We start from the raw sequence: 14,257 nt of genomic DNA, 5'->3' as shown, positions 1-14,257 counted from the left end.
TTTAAAGAAAAATGTAAGAATGGGTGTTTCTTTCTTATTGAATAGGTTGGACGGAAAGATATGTTTGGGATGCTTCAGTGGAATTAGCTGTACTTTCATCTGTGTTATATCTTATTTAATTAAATAATCAATCTCATTCTCCAAAATTAGCTGAATTTTATACCATTTTATAGAGATGAAAAAATTTCTGTTTCAATCACATTCCAGATAGAAAATTTACATGTGTACCCTCAGAATGCAACTATAATTCAGTATTGGTGTTTTTTTGTAACATTACAGCAAACTTACCAGTGACAAGTGATGGTATTAAAGTTACAGCAACAAACCAATATGTAACTGTGAGTGGGTATTATTTCTTCTATAGTTGCTTCCACAACTACCCATCACTCATTGCAATGGGCCATATTCAAAGCAAGAATTTCCCTCAGGTGCTAACACTGGAAGGTGCCAAAGGCGAGATGAGAAGCTGTGGTGACAGATGTACAAACTGTATTAGGTCACCTGGGTTTTAGTGAATGTAAGTGCACTGTGACTGTGGAAAGGAATTCCTGTTCTGTGGTAGGGATCCACTGAGCCATCTTACCCCTAGTGCAGTCCTGGCAGAGGACCTTTTCCCATTCCTTGCTCTCCTTGGGAATTCAGCCCTCCTGGAGCAGTGAGTGGGGAGTTCTGTATTCTTGCTCCATCTTCAGTGAATATTAGCACAATATATTATTTATTCTGAGCACCTTTAGGCATTACTGTAATCCAGTTAAGGACTCCACTTGTGCGATAACAGTATATATGAAAGAGACCAGTGGATCATAAATGTGATGATGGGTGGAGGATGCGAATCACATCTGATGTAGTGCAAAAGGCTTCATGGGTCCATAACTGATCAACAGGGGGAGCTTCAGGTGCCAAAGCAGTTTATGACTACCTGAGATGCTCTAGGATAGCTCCCTGGACTCCCATTCTATCTTCACTAGGCAGATGGTTCATGTAGGTTTTTGTCAAGCCCCATGAAAATGCCTATATCACCTCAAAAGACACAGACTGCCAGGCTTAGGCCGAAAAAATCCATTTATGGTGTTATTCTTGGTTCTAGCAATGATTGTGAATAGGATACAACTTTTTCCTATGTGGATAGGGTGAATGAGAAGCAAAAGAAGAAAGTGAGAGGCTGAGAGTTTTCCATCCTTGCAGAGTAAAGGTTGGATGTTGATGTTTCATCCCTCTAATTGAAATGTCAGAGGTACAAGATCCTTCACAGAAATGGTGTATCATACCTGGGAAAGTGAATTAAATCTTGCTTTTTGAATAACGACTGAACAATCTGGACAGGGCAAAGTGTCAGCAGCTGCCCGGTGTGATAGGAAATGAAGTAGCCAGAGGGATTGTTTTCCCATACAGTTGTACTCCACAAACTGTAGAAATTATTTGTTTGGTTAAACAAAAGACAGATGCAACTCACCAGAGCTTCACAGCTATAATTACCTTTGCTGTGATATGTCTGGGAGCTTCCGCAAAGACAGTCTGAAAACAATCAGTGAAAACAATCTTCATGGCTTTGCAAATCTGCTAAAAGAAAATATGCTCAACAAATCCCTATGTGTCTTCCTACTGCACTGGGAGAAGTTGAACAGTTTTACAGCAAGAGATATCAATCCTACACAAATCTTGCACTTGCTGAGGAACAGGCAGTGTGAAAATAAAAGAAAATAGTGCTTTAGATATTGGCATTCTTGGGAATTAAAGAGAAACATTCATAATCGTAGGTCTTTGGGATACTGTTGATCCAAAGAAAAGTGTAAATGACTTGTTTGGAGATTGGCATTCATACAGGATGAGTGTTTTCCTTACACCTAGGAAGGCCACTTTAGGAAAGTGCGGACTCTGTGGAAGAGAACATCTGTGTTAGCTTTAATGGTTCAAGATTGACTGGTGCTGTAATATTATCAGCAGCATTTTCTTACACACGGAAACATTTCTCTTAATTTGATCCAATCACATGGAGCTGCCAATCAAACCTTAAGTAAAGAAAGATCTTTCTGTCATGATTTTAAAGGGAATTTACACATGGCTATGCTGACAGAGGCCAGGTACATTTCCAAAACATTTATATGGATAGTCCAAGTCCCAAATGGGCCTTCATACATGCATGAGCTCATGATCATCACCTATATTGCTGGCTGTCAACCTGATTCAAGCACAGTAATTCTTCTTGCTAACTCTACATGTCTACATCTGAGGAAGTCATCTGTTCTGCCTTGGCAATCAAAGCACAAGCATTTTAGGTATCTCTAATGAGATAGTTATGCCCTAAGAAATGTCTGTTGATGACTATGAGAAGTTTCCAACTCAGAATAGTTTAGTGATAGTGTATCTGTGTAGCTACATATAGCTGCAGTGTAAATGTGTGGTAGTACAACAGAATATCTTTTAAAGCACAGCGTATATTGAATTCTTTTTGGTCCCATCCACATAGGAGGCATTCAGAGCACATAAAAAGAGAATCTTGGCTTGTGTTAAGGCACCAGTCTAGAGACTGAAGATTTCCTTTATTGCTGCTCCAGAATTTGCTTATTCCCAGTAAACCTGTGTTGAAATGGCAACATTTTGGAAGCAGGGACAGGGGCTGTATGAGTGGCCTGTGTAATAAGACACCAGGGGCTGCCCTGGATCCTTTCATGAAGGTGGCAGAACTTTAAGGATGATTTCCATAGAGCACAAGAGCTCTCAATCCCCAGGTATAAGAAATCAGGCAAGGAAGACAAACGACCAGCATGGCCGAGTCAAGACCTGATGATCAAACTAAAGGGTAAGAAGGAAATGCGCAGGCAGTGGAAGCAGGGAGAGGTAACTGCAAAGAGTATACGGACACTGCCCTTTTGTACAGGGATGGGGTCAGGAAGGCCAATGCGCAGCTGGAGCCGAACATGGCAAGGCATGCAAAGAACAACAAGAAGGTCTTCTACAGGTGTGTCAGCCAGAAGAGGAAGCTCAAAGAAAACGTACCCCCCTGATGAGCAAGACAGGCAAACTGGAAACTACAGACGAGGAGAAGGCTGAGGTACTCAACAACTCTTTACCTCAGCCTTCACCAGCAACCTCTCTTCCCACACCTCTTGAGTGGAGAGACCACAAGACAGGGACTGGGGGAGCAAAGTCCCTCCCTCTGTAAGGGAAGACTAGGTTTGTGACCAACTGAGGAGCCTGAACATACATAAGTCTATGGGACCTGATGAGATGCATCCCAGAGTCCTGAGGGAATTGGGTGATGGAGTCACCAAGCCACTCTTCATGATATTTGAAAGGTCATGGCAGCCAGGTGAAGTCCCTGGGGACTGGAAGAAGGGAAATATTGTGCACTTTTTTAAAATGGGTGGGAAGAAGGACCCTGGGAACTACTGACCTGTCAGCCTCACCCCTGTGCCTGGGAAGATCATGAAGCAGATCCTCCTAGAAGCTATGCTAAGGCACATGGAGGCCAGGGAAGTGATTCAAGACAGCCAGCATGGCTTCACCAAGTGCAAGTCCTGCCTGACCAACCCAGAGGCTTTCTGTGACAGAGTGACTACAGCAGTGAACAAGGTAAGAGCTACAGATGTCATCTATCTGGACTTCTGTAAGGCCTTTGAGACTTTCCCACACAACATCCTTCTCTCTAAATTGGAGAGGTATGGATTTGATGGGTGAACTGTTCAGTGGATGAGGAACTGGTTGGAAGGTCACATCCAGAGGGTAGTGGTCAACGGCTCAATGTCCATCTGGAGACTGGTGACAAGTGGTGTCCCTCGGGGGTCCATACTGGGACCAGTACTGTGTAATATCTTCATCAATGACCTAGACAGCAGGATCGAGTGCACCCTCAGCAAGTTTGCAGACAACACCAAGCTGCGTGGTGTGGTTGAGATGACTGAGGAAAGGTATGCCATCCAGAGGGACCTGGACGTGCTTGAGAAGTGGGCCCATGTGAACCTCATGAGGTTCAACAAGGCCAAGGGCATGGTCCTGCACCAGGGCTGGGGCAACCCCCAGTGTCAATACAGGCTCGGGGATGAAAGGATTGAGAGCAGCCCTGACAAGAAGGTCTTGGGGGTACTGGTGGACGACAAGCTTGACAAGACCCAGCGATGTGTGCTTGCAGCCCAGAAAGCCAACGGTATCCTGGGCTGCATCAAGAGAAGCGTGGCCAGCAGGTTGAGGGAGGTGATTTTTCCCCTCTACTCTGCTCTGGTGAGACCTCACCTGGAGTACTGTGTCCAGCTCTGGAGCCCTCAGCACAAGAGAGACATGGACCTGCTGGAACCGGTCCAGAGGAGGGTCACAAAAACGATCAGAGGACTGGAGCATCCCTTCTGCAAGGAAAGGCTGAGAGAGTTGGGGCTGTTCAGCCTGGAAAAGAGAAGGCTTCAGGACACTTTATAACAGCCATTCAGTACTTAAAGAGGGCTTATAAGAAAGAAGTGGACAAACGTTTTAGCAAGGCCTGTTGTGATAGGACAAGAGGTAATGGCTTTGAACTGAAAGAAGATAGATTTAGATTAGATATAAAGAAAAAAATGTTTTACAGTGAGGGTGCTGAAACACAGACACATGTTGCCTGGAGAGCTGGCAGATGCCCTGTCCCTGAAAACATTCAAGTTCACGTCAGGTGTGGCTCCGAGCAACCTGATCTATGCTTCACAGAATCACAGAATGTTAAGGATTGGAAGGGACCTCTGTGAGTCATCTAGTCCAACCCCACTTCCAAAGCAGTGTCACCTACAGCAGGCTGCACAGGACCTTGTCCAGGTGGGTCTTGAATATCTCCAGAGAAGGAGAATCCACAAGCTCTCTGGGCAGCCTGTTCCAGGGCTCTGTCACCCTCAGAGGGAAGAAGTTCTTCCTCATGTTCAAATGGAACTTCCTATGCTTCAGTTTGTGCCCTTTTCCCCTTGTCCTGTTACTGGCACCACTGAAAAGAGTTTGGCCCCATCCTCTTGACATCCACCCTTCAGATATTTATAAGCATATATTAGGTCCCCTCTCAGCCTTCTCCAGGCTAAACAAGCCCAGCTCCCTCAGCCTTTCCTCCAGTCCCCTCATCATCCTCGTAGCCCTCTGCTGGACTCTCTCCAGTAGTTCCTCATCTTTCTTGAACTGGGGAGCCCAGAACTGGACAGAGTACTCCAGATGGGGCCTCACTAGGGCAGACTGGAGGGGGAGAAGAACCTCCCCTGACCTGCTGGCCACACTCCTCTGAATGCACCCCAGGATCCCATTGGCCTTCTTGGCAACCAGGGCACACTGCTGGCTCATGGTCAACCTGTCATCCACCAGCACTCCCAGGTCCCTCTCCGCAGAGCTGCTCTCCAGCAGGTCCGCCCCAAGCCTGTACTGGTGCATGGGGTTGTTCATCTCCAGGTGCAGGACCCTTCTAGTTGAACATGTCCCTGCTCATTGCTGGGGGGGTTGACTAGATGACCTTTAAAGGTCCCTTCCAACCCAAACCATTCTATGATTGTATGTAGGACCGCACTGGAGCAGGTATCCACATTGCAGCCTGTGGAGGACCCCACTCCGGAGCAGGTGAACATGCCCTGAAAGAAGGGGCAGCCCTTAAAGAGCCCACACTGGAGCAGACTCCTGGCAGGAGCTGTGGCCTGTCGATGACCCACACTGGAGCAGTTTGTTCCTGGTGGACCACACCCTGTGGAAAGGATTCATGCTGCAGTAGTTCTTGAAGAACTACTGGAGAAGTTCTCAAAGGATTGTGCTCCACAGGAGACACCCAACAATGGAACAGGGCAAAAGCTTGAGATGGAAGCAGCAGCAGAGATGAACAGTTATGGACTGACCACAACCCCATTCCCCAGCCCCCTGAGCCGCTAAGGGGAAGGAGGTAGAAGAGTCTGGAGGGAAGTTGTGTCTGGGAAGTATAGGGTGTGAGGAGAAGTTTTTTGTAGCTAATTTTAGTTTATAGTATTAGCCAAAAAAAGTCTAGAATACAAGTGTGATATCTAACATGTGTATAGTGGTTATCGTTTATAACTATCTTGGGTCTCTATAGATGTGGTCTGGACTGTTATGGTTATTTATAAGGAAAATAATGAGGAGACAATGTACGGAAAGGTCACTGCAGCAGCAGGTCCAGGAGTGAGACCCAAGTGCCCTCGCTTCCTTGGTTTTATCTTCTTTTCAAGCATGTGTATGCATAGTGAAAAACATAAACGCTATTGAAAATTACAATAAAGTTTATTCATCAATGCTGTGAAGTGGGTGTCTTCAGTCTAAAATGCTGTAATACTGGAATGTATTATCATAATTTAAAATTTTCTGTACGCTATACCGGGCAAGAAGAGCTAGAAGTAAGACATGAACAGGAAAAGCACAGAGAGACATGGACAGGATTTTGGATTCCTTATTGTCAGACACTTCATTCAATCTTGTCAAAAACAACAGGAGAAGCACAAAGGAAATGATGAGTCATTTTGTCATAAGATTTTTATGGGCAGAGTCCGCTCGTGCTCAGCATGCCTCTCAGCTCCCACACAACATGAGCATACTGCAGTGCAGGTCTGGAGAGAGCTCACAGCAGTGCTGCATGCCATTGCACATGTCAGAAAACTAGATCAAGCTGAGTTTAAAGCAGAGGCAAAAGATACCAAATATTCAATGGGAAAGCTTATATTTTTATCTATTTTTCATGAGCCATTTCAGAAGAGAACTTGTAACTACTTAGCTGGGGTGCTTAATCGTACCTTTACAGCCAAAAGGAAGCCCCAGGAAGGAAAAGGCAGCACCAGTGTGGATTTACAGGATATCTTTTGAGCTGAAAGTAACTGTGTTTTTTCTTTCTGTAGAAGTCTAGAAGTAAGCAAGATAATAACATGTTAGATTGAATTAGATCCTTTGCAGTCCTCAGTAATCATAACAACTAGAATTTCCATAACAGTTAATCTATATTTGATATCTTGCAGTATCAAACAATGCCCTTAAATCAGCACTTTAAGCAATGGACATTAAATAATTGAGTTTCGTGTTTGTTTTTTCGGTTGGGTTTTTTTTGCCAGTGAAATAGCTACTTCTTTAGGCCAGGAAATGGCACTTTTTTTTTGAAAGTAGAACTCTTTACAGCAATGTATAAATTATTGTAAGAATTCTGTAGTGACACACTGATTTAGCCCAGAAAAAAATTCCCTGGTTTTACAGTAATTTCAGTTTCTTTCTGAATAAGGTCAGAAGAAAATTCCTATTGAATACGGTAATTGCAAGAATATATCTATCAAGTAATGACAATCATGGGTCTCCTTAAAACTTTTTGCAAAAAGCGAGGTGGTTAGACACATGCAATGCTGGAGGAAATGCAACACGTTATTCAGATACTTAAGCTTTGAAGAGGCATGGAGTCAGTTTCCTGTAAAAATAATCTCTTATTTTTCCTTTGAGTATGAGCTCTTAAAAGTGGTACAAGAACTTGCCATAGGAGGCAACCTAAGGAAAATACAACTTCTACGCTCTTAAAGGGTTCTTTACATTAATGTCATTGTAAACTGGAAAAAAAACCAGACAAAAAATTGAGAAAAATACCTCACCATTCATGCTCACTTACATTAAAGGCTTTCTTTGATCTCTTTGTCTAAGCTTTGACAGCTTCCCCACAGAACAGATCATCGTATAACATGCACAACATTCAAAATTAATAAACTAGTGTGAAAGATAAGCCACTAGCATCAAACATGTCTACAGCTTTGATGATGGATTTGTGTTGTTGAGGCCCTTGTTGGAGTTTTGCTAATCATTTTCTTTTTCTTTTTCTCTCTTTTTTTTTACAGATCATGTTATTATTCCATTATCAGGAGAGAAACAATTTCATCCTCCAAATCTGAAATGCTATAAAAATTTAGAGAGGCTTGAATCCCAAACTGAGATCCAGGATGCTAGTGGTGTTCGGCTCCGTTCTGCCTCACTGGCTGATTTACTGTTAAATTGATATGCATAATCAGAAATTCACCTTTCAGATCTACTTCCGAATTCAAATGGGTGGACTGTATATTCTCTTTGCAGCATTTATATCTCATTTTCACCTATACAGAGGACCTTCATTTTCCAAAATTCACTGGACTAATTCAGTGCATAAGGATAGATTTTAACTGTGGAAATTTAAAATTCCTGCTCGTGTTCATGCCAAGTAATCTTAATTGCATGAATATTTGTAGGAAGTGAATACAAGGAAGACCACAGTAACTTACACCTATTCTGAAATGAGGAGGGACTCTGTAGTGAGGTGTTTGCTTTTCAGTGATTTTTTTTTCAGTCCAAACAGCAACTTTATGGAACGGTTGGTCTTGAACTACTGCCTTTGTAGGTCAAGTTTAAGTTGTATTACCTACATTTTTACAGCACATAATGATTCACATACATAAATGTTAATAATTTTAATTCAGAATAAAATATGAATGTACTCTATCCCTGTCATTTCTTCTGTTTGTGTAATGATGATACATGCCTTAAGACTGCACAGGAAAATCCCCTTCTTCTGTATCACTCTGGGTAAGCTTTTCTCACCTGACTTTTGCCATGGAGTCTTAATTGACCAAAGAGGCTCTCTAAACACCGAAGAGAAGAGGTGGGACCAGCTTTGAAAGCAGGTATCTAAAACACAGAAGAAGTTACTGTGTAGAGGCTCAGTTGTCCACAGAGCAGTGTCTTGTGAAATCTGAGACATCCTAGGATTTACACCACATGCACATGTGGCTGCAGTATCTGCAGGCATTCACCTGGGTCAGCCCAGTCATGATGTCCTAAGACACCCAACTCAGCTGAGTCCCATTTCTGCATTTCTACACACTGACTGTGTCAATGGGGCCCAGATGGTGGACTTTGATGAAACGCTTAAACTTCTGCAGTTAGAAAAAGCTAATTCCATCTCTTACATTGGCCTTACATTGGATGTTTCACATTCTCTCTCTCACAACAAGGGACTGCACACTTTTGGAAACTTCTTTGTGCTATTTATAAAACTTCCAAATTACAGTACACACTTTGAAGAACAGGTGTTGTTTCAGAAGTGGTACTTACCTGCTAGATGTCACTGAACCACCCAATGTAGTCACATTTAGTGAAATGTCACAAAATCAACAGTTGTTACTGATGACACAGCTAATATTACCGTCTCTGATATTCTCAAAATAACATTTTTTTCCATGAGGCCCACTTCTCTGACTCCAAGAATTAAAAGTATTTTAGCACATATTATAGCTGTAATATTGACTGTGAGGAGGATCTGACTTTGATCTTAAAATTTCTACCAAGTTTTAACTTCCTAAATCACGTTGCTTCTGAGCTTAACTACTGACCTATTTCTGAGCCACCTACTCACCCAAGTGGCACAGAGTTCTTCCTGCAGGACAGCTTTAGATTCCGAACAAATGGCAGAATTCACTCCAGGTAAATAAAAATGAACATTCTTTCACAGTAATATGATGGGAGGAGGGAAAGTATTTGTCAGTTTGACTGTAGGTGTGATTTCTCTGCTTAGGAATTCTATGTAGTTTTTAAAATAATAATAAAAAATGCAAAGGTGTTTTTGAGTACATTATAAACCAACAGGAGAATAACATACATGCGTAATAAGGAAGTGTACATATAGAAGCTATACTTGCAATGAACAACAAAGTAGCAAGTTGTAACACAATTGAAGCTTGCAGTTTTACAGAATGGTTTACAGTTTATTCTGTCCCTTTAGGTGTATTCATACCATGCTGGCAATTACAAGTTTGCATTTGCATATAGTGATTAGTACTGATGGACTGATTTGGCACTCATAACCACATTTGTATTAAAAAGTGAACTACTAGAATATCTCATGGAGGTTTTGACCTGACCAAAGGTGATATAGCTGCTAAAACTTTACTAACTTTATAAACTGAAAAGCAGTGGTCAGACTATTGTTTTCCACCATGAGTGAATTTATGATTTAAACAACTATCTTGAATACCACTAGAATAAGAATTTTGAAATGGAAATCTTTGCTTCTTATATGAGAGGATTCCTGCAGCCATAAACCATTTGGACAGAACCTCAGAAGAACTGAATTTTTGCTATGCAGTCCTTGCAAGGCTGGGTAATTACAAATAAAGCATCTTTTAAGTTGTCAGCCTAAGCTTTCCTTGTAGTCCATGGGAGAGAGAGGCATCTTCAGTGAGTAACTCATCCCTCCAGCTTGAGAAATCTGTCATCAGAAGGCAAGAATTGTCCCTCAGGACATTTTGCCTGTTCATTGATGCAGAGCAACTAATTGACAAAGATCTGAGTCTGGTGATTAGGTTGAGGACACTTCCATAGTGAAAACTGCTGAGTCCCACTGGGAGTGTCTACCGACATGACAGAATCATGGTGTAAGACAAGGTAGCAAAAAATCAGTTGTGCTTGGGTAAGGACTGGAGACTGTTTGACTGTTGACTAAGACTAGGGCAGTAGTTTCCATGGAAATGTCTGTATCGGCCCACAGGTACCACATGTTTATTCTTGGCAAAAGATTGTGCTTTTGAAAATATCAGTGAGTGACAAGTGCAGTTAAAATTGACCTTTCAAGATGACTGTCTAACATTATCCTATGAAAAATGTTTCTTAAATGTTAATAGGATTAAATATTCTGTATTCCTTCTTTTACAAACTTTTTGCTAGTGATCTGGTAAACAGTTACTTTTAGACAAGATTGCCTTTTCTCCATGAAGTTTTCTGTAAAAAACCCCACTAAAATTAATGTATTTTTGTATTTTTTTATGCTTATATTATTTAACACAATTTTTTTCCTCTCTTGTCACTTAGGCTGTTATAACATTAAAAATAACATCTCAAAAGGAGTTGTAAGAATTCAGATAATGAAATTAAATTGCTGCCCTTTTCAACATTACTTTTCCTGTATTTTTTAAATCTAATTTTGCAAATAGATTTTGCTTATCTGGAACAATAGTTTTCCTGGCATTTTCTCTCTGTTAAAAATGTTGATGGCTCTGATGTCTTTTGTGGACTTTTAAAGACCACTGTGTTGCCTAGAAAAGTGTAGAAGAATATTTTAAGATAATTCATGGTGGAGGAATCAATAGAAATGCAAAATATTTTGAAAATTACTTTATATAACAACACCCTTAGTTAGTATAATTATAAGATAACCATTAAGGAATATATTAAGTGCTGAAATGAATATTAAGGGAAGTGACAGCACGTAAGTTAGTCAATGATAGAGCTGGTTAAATAGCACTCAATGAATAATATATATGACTTGAACTCTCTTGAATGCGTAATGCAGGGCATATTCTATTGAATTATTTATCCTATCAGAAAGCAGGTACACTTGTCAAATTTGCAGCAGTTCTCTGAAAGGAGTCAGATTCCTGGGGTACAAAGTGATTTCCCACTGGAGAATCAGAGAGCGGCCTATCAAGAAGTTCATGTGCTGAAGTGATTTAGGAGAGAAAGTCTCGTATAAGTACGACAGGAGTTAAAACCTGAGAATAATGACTTAAGAGATCATATAAGGCAAAGCATCCTACCATGTGCTAGAATGTGCATTTGTGATAGAGCCCACATAATCCTAATACTGCCTTCAGGTACCACAGGAAAGTCTTCTGCAGTGAGATCTGTTTCAATATCGAAACATTAAAAACACTTATATAAACTTGACTTCCTTTTATAATGTGCACAAAGACCTCTGATAATCTAAATAAATCACAGAATCACAGAATCACAGAATCACAGAATAGTACGGGTTGGAAGGGACCTCTGTGGGTCATCTAGTCCAACCCCCCCGCCGAAGCAGGGTCACCTACAGCAGGCTGCACAGGACCTTGTCCAGGCGGGTCTTGAATATCTCCAGAGAAGGAGACTCCACAACCTCCCTGGGCAGCCTGTTCCAGTGCTCCATCACCCTCAGAGAGAAGAAGTTCCTCCTCATGTTCAGACGGAACTTCCTGTGCCTCAGTTTGTGCCCATTACCCCTTGTCCTGTCACTGGGCACCACTGAAAAGAGCTTGGCCCCATCCTCCTGACACCCACCCTTCAGATATTTGTAGGCATTTATAAGGTCCCCTCGCAGCCTTCTCTTCTTCAGGCTGAACAAGCGCAGTTCCCTCAACCTCTCCTCGTAGGGGAGATGCTCCAGTCCCCTCACCATCCTTGTAGCCCTCCGCTGGACTCTCTCCAGTAGCTCTTCATCCTTCTTGAACTGGGGAGCCCAGAACTGGACACAGTACTCCAGATGAGGCCTCACCAGGGCAGTGTAGAGGGGAAGGAGAACCTCCCTCATCCTGCTGGCCACACTCTTCTTGATGCACCCCAGGATCCCATTGGCCTTCTTGGCAGCCAGGGCACACTGCTGGCTCATAGTTAACCTGTCGTCCACCAGGACACCCAGGTCCCTCTCCACAGAGCTGCTCTCCAGCAGGTCCACCCCAAGCCTGTACTGGTGCAAATCCCCAACCTACATTTAGCTTGAAAATTTTAGAAAAAATATGTTGTAATTTAGACGCCTAAATCACTTCAAATTCTGATGGTATTTTGATGCTTCAGTCCCTTAATCATTTTAGAATTTACTTTTTCGTCCTAATTAGCATTAGTCTTCATTAGGTATCTGAAAAATGCATGATTCTTTGATGTCCCAACTCCAGAAAGATTCCATTAGGCACTGCTGAATGCTTAGTTACTATTGCGGGTGTCTGAAAGTTAATGAGATTTGAGGTCTACTAGCCAGGTCCCATTCAGAAAATCGCCCTGATGAGGTACAGTTTTAGTTTACCTTTTAGCACATGAGTGCCTCCTACACAGGAATATCTGGAAAGATAATTAATGATCAGAACAATAATCGTTTTGCTATAAGAAGACTGGTTGAAAGACATAAAGCAAAGTCTGTGTAAACTACTTCAAGTTCTAGTTTATCAAGCTAAGCCCGTATCTGGTCCAGCAACTAAAAAGGCAGAAGTTGTATCACAGTGCTGGGAAGGATGGCAGGAAAGTCATGGTTCTTTCTTGGCAAGGTAGCAAAGGCTAACTGAATATTTCTTCTTACACGGAAAACAAAGTTTCCATTAAACAAAATTTTCACATGCAAAAAACACTTTCTGCACTTTGAATTGTTCACAGTTGTTTGCATATGAAAACATTTGATGTGAGATTGAAAATACTGCAATCTTCATCAATCTATTGAAAATACTTTAGAGGAAGTGAAATAAACATTTTAGGGCAATAATTTTGGGTTTCTTTACATTATCCAGAAAGAATTAAACAGCTCTGATTTGGCTGATTTCAAAGGAAGTTGCTAATACAAAGCCTCTCAAAGTTATTAAATAGTCAATCTGAGAGAAATCTGTTAGAACTGTATATTTCCAGGTGTTTCACACTCTGCAAATACTGCTACTTTACCCTGGTATCGTAAAGAAAAACAAATGGGAACTAAGATTGTTGTGGGAGTGATGGGAAGAATTAGGGGACAATGAAAACTTGCTTATAAATTTATGTTTTGAGAAGAAACCACTATTAAAATAAAACATGAATGCAATTAGAACATTATAGCCTTTCCTCAAGCTAACTGTAAGCTGATCTTATTTGCTTAGTATATAAAAGTTTCCTTTGGAGTTTATGACAAGCTGGGATCAGCTGCCAAGTCTGTCTCACCAGTACCTTCTCCCATTGAAGTCAGTGCCTGTCTGCAGTAGCCTAAAGCATAGCCTCCAGAATAAGCATGATTATAGCATGTGCCACCCATCTGCTGGTGAATTCCCAATGGGGCAATACCTCAGGGCTCCCCATGTCTTAACGAGTCAGTCTAGAAAGAAGGCATGCTTTTATTCCTCATTAATGCTAGGCAAAGGAAGACAAAGGTAGAACACCAGTTTTTATGATTTGAGGAGTCATCTTCGATGTCGAAAACATCCACTGTGCAGGGGTATTCTTAAAGAAAGACTTAGTACAATGATTTTTTTCTTCGTTTTCTTCTCTGGACAAAAGTAGAAAGCCTCTAGTGGATGTTAAAATGAAATGTCAGTTGTGATGAGGTTGTTCCTCATTTTCAGTTTGCATTTTTAATTATGATTTATTATTTTTTAAATTATAATGAAAAGCAAGGAGGAAGACATTTATAAAAGATTCCAAAACTCTGAGGTATGTTTTCTAGTTTCCAGTTTTTGATTCTGGGCATAGATGTTATTGTCTTGCTCCATTTCACTTGATCACCAAACACAGCATGTGTGTGTACATCACCAACTGGTGTGTCACAGGGCTGGGAGGAAAGAGC

Source organism: Opisthocomus hoazin, chromosome 2 (genome assembly GCF_030867145.1).
Source record: "Opisthocomus hoazin isolate bOpiHoa1 chromosome 2, bOpiHoa1.hap1, whole genome shotgun sequence".
Classification (NCBI taxonomy): domain Eukaryota; kingdom Metazoa; phylum Chordata; class Aves; order Opisthocomiformes; family Opisthocomidae; genus Opisthocomus; species Opisthocomus hoazin.
The sequence above is the reverse complement of the archived record's forward strand: the minus strand, read 5'-3'. Positions refer to the sequence as shown.